The sequence below is a fragment of the Mus caroli genome, chromosome 10, assembly GCF_900094665.2.
Source record: "Mus caroli chromosome 10, CAROLI_EIJ_v1.1, whole genome shotgun sequence".
In the NCBI taxonomy this organism is placed as follows: Eukaryota; Metazoa; Chordata; class Mammalia; order Rodentia; family Muridae; genus Mus; species Mus caroli.
Window position 1 is genome coordinate 82,899,993 of NC_034579.1, and position 10,948 is coordinate 82,910,940.

General features: G+C 41.9%; 1 protein-coding gene across 5 annotated transcripts in view; it reads right to left on the reverse strand.

Annotated features, from left to right (window-relative positions):
• Positions 1-10,948, reverse strand: part of Ano4 (anoctamin 4) — a 374,740-nt gene that overhangs the window by 145,132 nt on the left and 218,660 nt on the right. The window lies entirely within an intron of this gene.

The following is a 10,948-nucleotide window of genomic DNA, read 5'->3' on the forward strand; positions in this document are numbered from 1 at the left end:
GGAAGAGGAAGAAGAAGAAGAAGAAGAAGAAGAAGAAGAAGAAGAAGAAGAAGAAGAAGAAGAAGAAGAAGAAGAAGAAGAAGAAGAAGAAGAAAGCACAAACTAGCATTCAGTACCTACCTGCAGATTTATCTGATTTGATTTATCAACTAAACACATCATCACCATGAAAGCAAGACAAGACTGGAAGCTTTTCATTCAAGTGGAGTTTGTATGGGGAAGTTAGGATAGGGAAAACCTTTGGGCAAGGGGGATGCTGCCAACAATTTATATCCTTTTAGATCTACAGTGTTGTCTGTGAGTCACTGAATGAAGAAGTAGATTTCAGAAGACCCACGGGCACTGATTAGAGGCTGAGAAACTGAAGCTAGGCAGCCCAGAGTGAGTGCTGGAGTGATTTACTGCTATACAATCCGAAATAATATCCTAGCTGCACCCAGGAGCTTTCAGACCAAGGGGGAGGGACCCTCAGGGGCAACCCTAATGCGTTTCTGAAACACTAATGGGCTCTGGGTCTCACCACGTATAATTTCCTTCCTTTTCTGCCCGCTGGCCTGCTAAGGTCAGGAAATCATAGGCGGCATGGTTTCCTTCTTTCATCTGCTGGATGCTGGCCATCTATGAAACTCTTTTTAATTTTAACATGTCTGGGAAAAAATGAGAATGGAAAACGGAACTGGAAAGCACAGGACTCCACTGAGCGATAAACATCATAGTCCCTGGAGACCATCAGGTTCAGAATTCCTGCATCAGTGGTTTCATCAAACTCTTAGCCTGAAAGAATGCTTTGAGATGACTATTTGTTTAAATTGCAGTAAATGAAGTGGGCTTCACTTATGAAGAATCTAAGGGACATTCACTTAGAGGAGACAAGCGACTAAAATCACATATCTGGCCAGCCTGCTCCCCAAAGCTTAGCTTAACAATATATCTGACATGCATTATATTGACAGGGAAATGTTCTGTGCCCATAAATGATGTGTAAGTCAATATGAAGGAATGATACAGGGACTGTGGGAAACCTATGTAGGTTTCCTGGGATTCACAGTCCCACTAGGACGAGAAATGAACTCCCACAGCCAGGGTGCTGAAATCTCAAGCTAATTGTACATCTCACGTGTTTCCCCTCTGGAATGCCAAGCCCAGGTAGTGGCTATTCTTCATTTAAGACCCAAAGCATATTCTTTTAGCTTCTGAGACACCTTATAACCCTAGTGTTTTCAGAACAAAAAAACCAAGCTAAATTCTTTTTCTTCAAAGAATTATTTATTTTATGTGTATATGTACACTATACCTGTCTTCAGACACACCAGAAGAGGACACTAGATCCCATTACAGATGAGCCACCATGTGGTTGCTGGGAATTGAACTCAGGACCTCTGGAAGAGTAGTCAGTGCTCTTAACCACTGAGCTACCTCTCCAGCCCCCAAACCCTCTCCAGACTATGTTATGCTTCGTTTCTTTGTTGTAGCTAAACTCTGTGATCTTACGGCGCAGGCTGCACTTTCCAGCAAGGGTTTGCAGTGTCAAACCCCTTGTCCAGAATCTTCCTGTGCACTCCATCAAGAGATGGAATCTATGTCTTTAATTTTGGATTCTGCCTCTACCAGTACAACACAGTTAAAGAGACTGCTGTAGTGATATGCTGCAGAAATGAACATCAACCTTGGGGCTTCGGCGGTCATGTGACAAGGCAGTCAGTCATGAAACACACACGGAAAGAAAGCAATGTGTGCAGTCCACAGCCCCGGCTGAGAGCCCAGCTGACATTAGTGCCTGGACAGGGGCCATTCTAAGACCCAGTGGGGCTGATTGCAGTGATGTCTGGTGGAGCCAAGAGAATCTGTCACTGAGCATCCCTGCCCAACTGTAGATCTGAGAGCAAAGCGAATGCCTGTTGTTTTGATCAACAAACACTGGAGTTGCTTATTGTGCGATAATAGATAACTGGGCCATTTATTCCTTTTTGAGTCTTGAGTGCCTGGCAGAGGGCCTGGGATCCAACAGGTTTGCAACATGCATTCATAAAGGACGAATACTCTTATACTGTAGGGGCAGAAGGAAGGAAAGAAACTTTCTTTCATTCTCTGAGGTAAAGAACTTTCACCTTATCTGTCCTTTCCCTTCCCAGTGAATGTCAACTTGGAGTGTTTTCTTATACAGACTTCTGACTCCCAAGTTAAAGGATGTGGCTGAGGGAATTCAGCTCTGCTGTAAACAGAGACAATTAACTCAGAACATCAGAACAAAAGTGTGAGTGTCAGCAAGAACTCTGCCGGCAACTTACCCAGTGTGCCTAGGCAGAGACCCAGAAAGAGATCTGCCATAGTCATTGCAAAGGCAAGTGCTAGAGTGATAAGTGTGAAATCTTTTTCTGTGTAACAGAGAACAGGGCCATATAGCCTTAAGTGAAGGGACACCTCCTCTATTCTGTTAGACGGAGAGCTTATGGCTTCTCAATGTTGTTTGCAGTCATCCTGACTATTGGCATCAGGACCTCTCAAACCTAGGACATCACACAGGCGACAGCACGACCTGCAGATCTGTTGCCAAGACAACAGGCATTATATTCCCAGAATCCACTTGGCTCACCTCCCACCTTTACCTGCATTACATTACATCATTTTCCATATAAATAAGGAGAACGCCCCTCTCTTGCTCTCTTCTCCCCCTCTTCTCTTTCTGCAGCCACCTTGTCTCTCCCTCCCAGTAAAACCTCTTCCATATGGTACTATCTTGGCCTAGTGTGCTGTTGAGACTCGACCCACCATTCTAACAGGTCACTGCTGTGCCTCCTGCCACTCCCAGCTGCCTCTCGTCAGCTTTGTTAATGAGACATTGGGGTCATGTGTCTATGGAGCTCCTTCTCCATGGTGCTCTTGGTTAGAGTTAGAGTCTACAATGAGGAGCACTCAGGTGGGATGTGGGAGCTGGAAAAGGGAAGTTATTCCTCCACACCCGGAGGGATTCAGTTGTAAGGGCAAATGTGAGGGTCAATGCAGCTCTAGTAGGTGTCCAGGAACCTCCTGCCATGTGTCAGAGCCTCCGTTCAGAAGTGGCATGAGACTCCCTGTGGCCATCTTCCAGGCCATAGGAACTGGATGTGGTCTCCCTAGCCCTGGTCTCTTTTCACCAAAGTCACTGAACCTACACCGAACACTTCATTACCAGAAGACAGAATGGCCAACGTTCCCAGACATTTTCAACCGTGAGAGGCACCAGGGGAGAATTTCAGGAAGAAAAACTTGGGGAACATGGACAGGTGGAATAATTCCAATAATTCCATACTGGAAGTTAAGCTGTATTACAGCAAAGGGCAGGTTAGGGAGGAACTGCAACCAGGTGCACCCTCTCCAAAGGTCCCGACAGTGCTCGTGAACTTAATTTGTTTCTCGCTCTGTGTCCTGTAAGAGTTCTCCTAGTCTCCTAGATTCCAGCCAAATCCAGCTCCTTAGTCTCTTCCTCCACTTAGAGCTACTGATTCTTCCTACATTTAGATGTCAGGGAAATATTGTATATGGGGCAACCTTACTAGCCGCCTCTGAGAGCCAGGATTATGAATGTGAAGCTCATCCTCTCTGTACTCAGTTCCCCCATTATCATAAAGACCTGTCTTAAACTCACAAATGAAACATTAGTTCCTCCTAATTCTGCATGTTTCTCTATAGCTCCACCATACCTGGACACATGGACTTACTTTATGTTTCACTCTCCTCAACAGTAGTGAGCATATGAAAGGTATTGAATGAATGAATGAATGAATGATTCCTCTCAAAGCCATCATCATCAGATGCCATTGTCTACTCTTGAGTTAAGCCTTGCCCCTTGCCCCAGGGTTACTTGGAAGACTTATGTTCAAAAATAAGTCTTCACAGGCTTAGCTAATGACATTCATATTTAAATTTTCTACTTTTGTAAGAATGATAAGCAGGAGGATTCACATGGATTGACAGTTGTCCAGACTGCTTCAAAGCTTTTCCGTAGCTCCATTTATTCATAAATAGTTGGTGCCAATTCAATATGTATATTTCATATCATTCTTGGCAGCTAGGTTACTAAAATGTAATTAAAATGAGGAACACAATCATACCATGAAGGAAGGGCTTTACTGTCTTTTGGCTGCAGCAATATGATGCTCCAGTGGTGCCCAGTGACAACAACACAAAATATGCCTCATCCCAAAACAGTCCAGTTTCGAACTCTGAGGGATCTTTCAGATTATGTTTCTTCTTGTGGCAAGTAATAATAGTCCACAATACATTTTCAGGTCCTCTGCTGTGACTTGGAGAACGAATACTATTTTCCACTGAGTTGTGCTTTTTTTTTTTTTTTTTTTTTTTGGTGTGTGTTGGAAGAACTCAAATGAGTCATATGAAATTATGTATTGATTTAAGATAATGTTTTGATCAAATTAGTCCAAGGTAGCTTTGTACTGGTCATCTTGACCTGGCAACAGAAATGTTTTGATTCAACTTTCTCTTCCAAAAGAAACAAAAGCAGTTAAGGCCCTTAGAGCTTCAGATTGAATTCAGAAGTTGAACTGGAAATCAGAGTTAAAAAAGAGGGGGCAGAAAAAAAACACCTCTCCCCACATTACCCGTTTGATGAAACAGCCCGAAGAAGCTGGAAGTATGACCAATGTTCTTTCTCTAGGATAATGGTGGACAGTAGTAAGGAGACTGAGTTCTGATAGAGAGCGGCCACTTAACAAATCTCTTCTCTTCTTAGACACTGCTTCTATTTTCCCTAGACACAGGTTAGGGACCTCAGTCCAAGAAGAGACAGGGATAAGGGTGAATACCTGAAAATTCTCACATGTTTGACCAGTCAATACACCATTCCCTTATTAATAATGACATCATGGGCTATCATTAAGCACTTAATGTGTGTCAGATTCTCCTAACAAGAGCATAGAACTCAAAATTCACTTTATCTTCATAAGAGTTTCATGAAATAGGGATCATATGCCAGTTAATAAAGAAAGAAATGGAGGCATAGAGAGGCTAAAAACCTTACCCAGTTGTTTACTTAGCAAGTGATACAGAGGAAAGATCTAAATCTCAGTTGTCAGGCTTGAGAGGCCATTCCCAACTTCTATCCTATGCCTTTCTTCAAATAAATAAGCTTTTCTTCTGATTCAATAGTCTTCTGTTCCACTGCTTAAACCAGTTAGTCCCCTGGATGAAACCACAGAATGGTTTCATCCACCTTTAATTTCTCTCAATACCTCATAGACACAACAAACCACAAAATATTGGATCAGGTGTTTAACTTGGCAATTCTTAGCCAAATTCAGCCCTTGCTACCTCTGTCCATTCTTGCTGGGACAAACAAGTAAAAATGCTTAGAGATTTAGAATAGGTGTTACTAGCACAAGCAATGGAGAGACCACAGTTGCTGCTAAACACCCTACAGTGTATAAGACCCACCACAAAGAACTATAGATCCCCAAACGTTTCTAATATTTAGAAACCCTAGGACCAAATGACTCTTGTTACTTCAACACAGCCATAGAATTTAGCTGTCCACTGTGTTGGAAAGATGGCTCAGTTGTTTAGAATATGTGTTGCTCTTGTAGAGGACCAGGGTTCAATTCCCAGCACCTACATGGCGGCTCACAACTGTCTGTAACTCCAGTTGCAAGGGATGATTTTTTCTGACCTTTACCAGTGCTAGGTAAAAAATGTGGTGCACATAAATACATGCAAGCAAGACATTCACACACATAAAATGAAAAATAAGCAAATCTAAAACAAACATACAAACAAACAAACACAGAATTTAGCTACTCACAATCTTTTGTAGAAAATTTAAACTTCCATAGCTAAGGACTGGAGTAAGTCTCTAAGATACAAAACCCAGAAAGATAGATAGTCTCTGCTCTTCAAGAAATTATACAAGCCACTTCACTCTAAAGTGTAGTATCCTAAATTTAGAAGAGGAAAAAAGCAGACTAAAACAGAATCAATGCCCATCTCTATTGCTCCTGCTTTCTTTACGTGTAGCAAAGGTTTTCATGAGTTACCCAATTGTTAAGACCTCTGGAAGAGCAATTGGTGTTCTTAACCACTGAGCCATCTCTCTAGCCCTCATCTAATCTTTACTCCATTAGGAGCAGCATGGTCTATGGCTACCTCCCTTCTGAAATATTTTTACCCCTGTAACACAGTTCCTGAGTGTTTTTTCTTTCTGTGTTCTTGCTCTTGGCTCACTTTTATCCTTGACATTTGAAACGTGGGCGTGTTCTGTGCTCCACCTTTGGGCCTCTTCTTTTGTAGACATTTTTTTATGCAATCTTTTCCAAGTATATACCTCTAGCCTGGACCTCTTCTCAAATTCCAGGCTCTCTTATCTGATGTCTCTACTGGAATGCTAGACTTAAGAAGTGTACAAAGAGATCTACTATTTCCCACATCTCTGTAAATGGAAACTCCCTTATTTTGGTTTCTCAGATAAATGATGTAGCATAAGATGCACGCTCTCTCTCTCTCTCTCTCTCTCTCTCTCTCTCTCTCTCTCTCTCTCTCTTCCTCCCCTTTACCTATCTTTCTCTATATAGAGAGATGTGTTTCTAGACATCTGATGTCCAAAGATAGATAGATAGATAGATAGATAGATAGATAGATAGATAGATAGATAGATAGATAGATAGATAGTGCAGAACTCATTATGTAGTCCAGGCCAGGCCAGACTGACCTTGAACTCACAAAGATCCACTTGCCTCTTCCTCCCAATTGCTGGCATTAAAGATGTATGCTACTGTGGCCTGCTGACTTTTCCCAAACTGTTTATTCAACCTATCTGCATGTTGAACAACTCTGCTTTTGAGCCTGATCATTATACTCTCTGGTAAGGTAAGCACTTGTCAAGCAACCATCTCCTTCTTAGATATTTAAAACAAGTCTAGATTCACCATCATGCAACCCTTTCCCCAACCTGTTCTCATCCAAGCAGGGAGCCAGGGTGAGTTCAAGGAACAGAAAACAGATCTCCACACTCTCCTGCTGAACTGTTTTTTTATGGCTTCCATGGTCACCCAGATAAAAGCTAGCCTCTCAAAAAAAAAAAAAAAAAAAGCTAGCCTCCTCCCCCCACCCCCCGCTGCTAAGCTCCAGCACCACCAGGCTTCCAGGTCCTTTTGCTGGCAAAATAACCAACCATCTATTGCACTGTTCTTTTAACTCCAGTTAACCCCTCACACTTTCCTCAATTTTCCAGTCGTGTTTCTGTTTCAAGGCCTTTGCCCTTACTGTTCTGTTTGTCTGGAAGAGAGGCCCTGCCTTTACCAACTTCTAGAAAATACCAAGCTCCTTTCAACACATCCCTTTCTTCTCTTACAGGTATTTCACTTCTTAGATTATTTGTGGTTGGTTTGATTCTTCTACAAGCAAGGACTCTTGTATTTATTCCCTGCTGAATTGCTAGGGCTCAAAGCAGGGCCTGTCACGGGTGAGTGTACAACAGTGTTTATTGAATGAATGAATCTCATTCAGATGCCTTGATTTACACAATTAGAATTATTGTATCATGGTTTAATAATAGGGGCCTTCTCTCATGTCCCACATGACTGATAGGGCCAGGAGAGGAGACTGTTCCATGAATGAATACAACAGTTCCTAACACATTCTAAGGGTTTCAAGGTATCCACAAGTTAAGTAATAATTTTAAGGAAAAGATATGTCCTTGTAAGTGACAGTTCAAAAATATACAGCAAAGAATCAATAAGAAACAGAATTAGATATGAAAAATATAAATTAATAAAATAAGCATGATTTTAAGATGCAAAAATCAAATTAACTTGAGCTTACTCTTTCTTTCACAATGTTGCCATAAATTGCTTTCTCTGGGTTAATGTGAGATTGTAGTTACTGAACATTAAAGACCCAGGGTGTTAAACACTTGCTAGTTAGACTTTGACAAAGGTTTAAATATTAAATTTTTATCTGATGTCCTCACATGCATCAAGATTGAAAGGTTTTCACTTGCTTGATGTGTGTATATGTTTATGCACATGGACATGGTCAATGTTGGTGTCCCCTCTGTCACTCTCCACCTATTTTTTGAGACAGGGTCTCTTACTGAGCTTCTAGCTTACCACTTAGTGATTGGCTAGATTAGCTGGCCAGAAAGTTGTGGGGCTATGCCTGTCTCTGCTCCCTCCCCCAACAGCACTGGGGTAACAGACACACAGACATGGCCAGCTTTTTACATGACTGCTGGGGATCTGAACTCAGGCCTTCAGGTTTGCACAGCAAGCCCTAGACATCCAATGTTTAAAGGAGATCATGTTTCTTATGTTAAGCTGAACTACAGAGGCTGTCTTTATCCATTTGGAAACCCAAACCTCATTCTGAAATGGTCTTTTCATAATGTTGGATATTATGGGACACAGATCCTAAGGATACTAATCGTTCATAAGTTGCACTAAGTGTCAATCATTTCCGATGTGCATGGATTCACTTTTTCATTCTTTGCTTTGTGTCTTAATAATGTGCTGAAGTAACTCCTGGAAGCCAAAATTGCTGTTAAAACGGTTGTCTCTCAAATCTATGGGACAGAGTGAATGAGAGAGGCCTGGAGCAAGAGGGAGAAAGGGAAGGAGGAAAAACAAAAAGAAAAAAATAAAAGGTCTCCCTGCTACATTTGTTGATAAAGCACTTGATTTCTAGAATGCTTCTAATGACTTCCAAGTCTAGCAACACAACCAAAATACATATGGAACTGAGGGACATTTGACTTTAATTATGACTTCCCAGTGCCCTCTAAGCAAGACAACCTGCAAACACCTCTTTTCTCTCTGAGCTGGCTGAGGACACGGGGATGCAGAGAGAGCAGAGATGCTGCATTAGAGACGGGTACCACGTGTGAAGACTGTGGGAGTTAGGGCAAGACTGGAAGCTGGATGCTGCTAGGGAAATGATGGTTCCCCAAAGAGGCCTGTCTATCTGCTGGCAGTACATAAAGGATTGCAAGGAAAATTACCAGTAGGGAAGCTACAATCCAGGGCAGAAAAATAGACAATGAGAAAAATGTTTAGGCAATTTTATTTTTACGTTTTGTTAAATGGTAATAATTTTTCTACCTTCCCCCCCCCTGATAAACACCAAAATGAATATCTAGCTGTGAACATATTTAAAAATTGTAACAAACAAAATTAACTAGTCTATCACCAAACCACACAGGCAATCCACCTGGCATGCCATGAACACACATCACAGCATGCCACAACTGCGCAGGCTGAGCAAACCTCAGCTGCAGGATCCACTCCTAGTAGCTGAATACCACAGTGCAGATGCTGGAGACACATGGACGACTAGGGTGCAGCTTAGCACTACTTATTATCTGGAAAAGGATTAGGCCTTTTGCGTCCAAATGAATAACTCATGAAATGATTTTGGAATGAGCTATGCAGAGGAAGCCCCAGGAATGGTAAGACGAGTTATGAAGCTTAAAATACCAATCTTTCATTAATTGCACGGAGCTCTCTCTTTTGATAGGCATCAGTTTTTTTTTTTTAAACAAAGTCAGAAGGACCTTTCATTATTTCAGACTATGTGGATGTTATATTCTTTCTTTCTTTCTTTTTTTCCATATAAAAATCCTGCTACCTAGAAATAAGGCTTTGAGACAAAGCAGTGGCTTTTAAGAACAAATATCATGTGCTATGACCAGTTGGGCAGCTTTTCGGGAACCCCACAAAGACACTGAAAAGGCGACATTTAATTCAGTTTGCTGTGCCAGGGGAAAACGCCACCTGAAGCCTTTTGAGAAAACTGGCTCCACTCTCCTGGGATAGGAACCGATTCTCCCTAGGCATCTCACCATTTCCCCAATTTCTTTCTGGAGATGTTCCAGAAAAAATGCTGCTTCCTTACAGAAAATGTTCAAGGGATGAAGTCAGTTCCAGAAAAAATGCTGCTTCCTTATGGAAAGTGTTCAAGGGATGAGGTCAGCCTCCCAGGCCTGGGAAAGTCCCATTCATCTGCCCTCTCCCAAGATGAACATAACCAGTGTGGGTGTAAAATGCCTTAACCATTTGATGCCCCAAAGCAATGAAAACCTGGCTGTCTGACTTCAATGATCTATCCCTCAGCCTTGAGCGGCAGAGTAGACATTCCAATTTGTCAGGATGTTTTTCTTATTGATCACAGGAGCTTCACACAATGTGTAGGGGAATCTAAGAGTTACATAACTCAGCTAACAGGGACACATATACACACAGTGCTGAATGCACAATAAGCCTCCTGGGGATTATTACGAGAGTCTTGGCAGAGCCTCCTGTTTATTTAGTTCTTCTGCAAAACTCTCCGTGCAGGGAAAATGGGGTAGGGATGGGGGGGTTGAAGGAAGCTAACAGTTGATTTGGGAATCCTGTAAGAAATAATCTGATTGCTTTTTAAAAACTAGAATCATTTTAAGAATTTCTAGCTGAGTGGTTTTTATCCCTCCCCCAAACAACCAATCCCTTTTTGTGTGCAAGGATGCCCATGTTCATTATGGTTCTGGCCATGTGACCATGGCCTCCATTTCATTCAAAGTTTTCTTTACCACATGTGAGCACTCTGTTATATACACAGAACAGTGATGGCGTGGGATGTCAGATAACTAACGAGAGCTTAAAACAATGCAGTTGACCGGAATAGAATACTTCGTCATGAAGTCATTTGATACGTAAATACTCTAAATGGCACATTGTGCTCCAAAATTCCAATAGTTGTAACATCCCCTGAACACTGAAAATGGGGAAAGTAATTAAATTGTTCTGTTATCATGCTAAAGGCTCATTTAGAATTTTGATTATTAATGTTTATGCATGTTTATGCACATGTGTGTTTGTGTGTGTGCATGTGTGTGTGCATGTGTGTGTGTGCATGTGTGTGTGTGCATGTGTGTGTGCATGTGTGTGTGCATGTGTGTGTGCATGTGTGTATGTGCATGTGTGTGTGC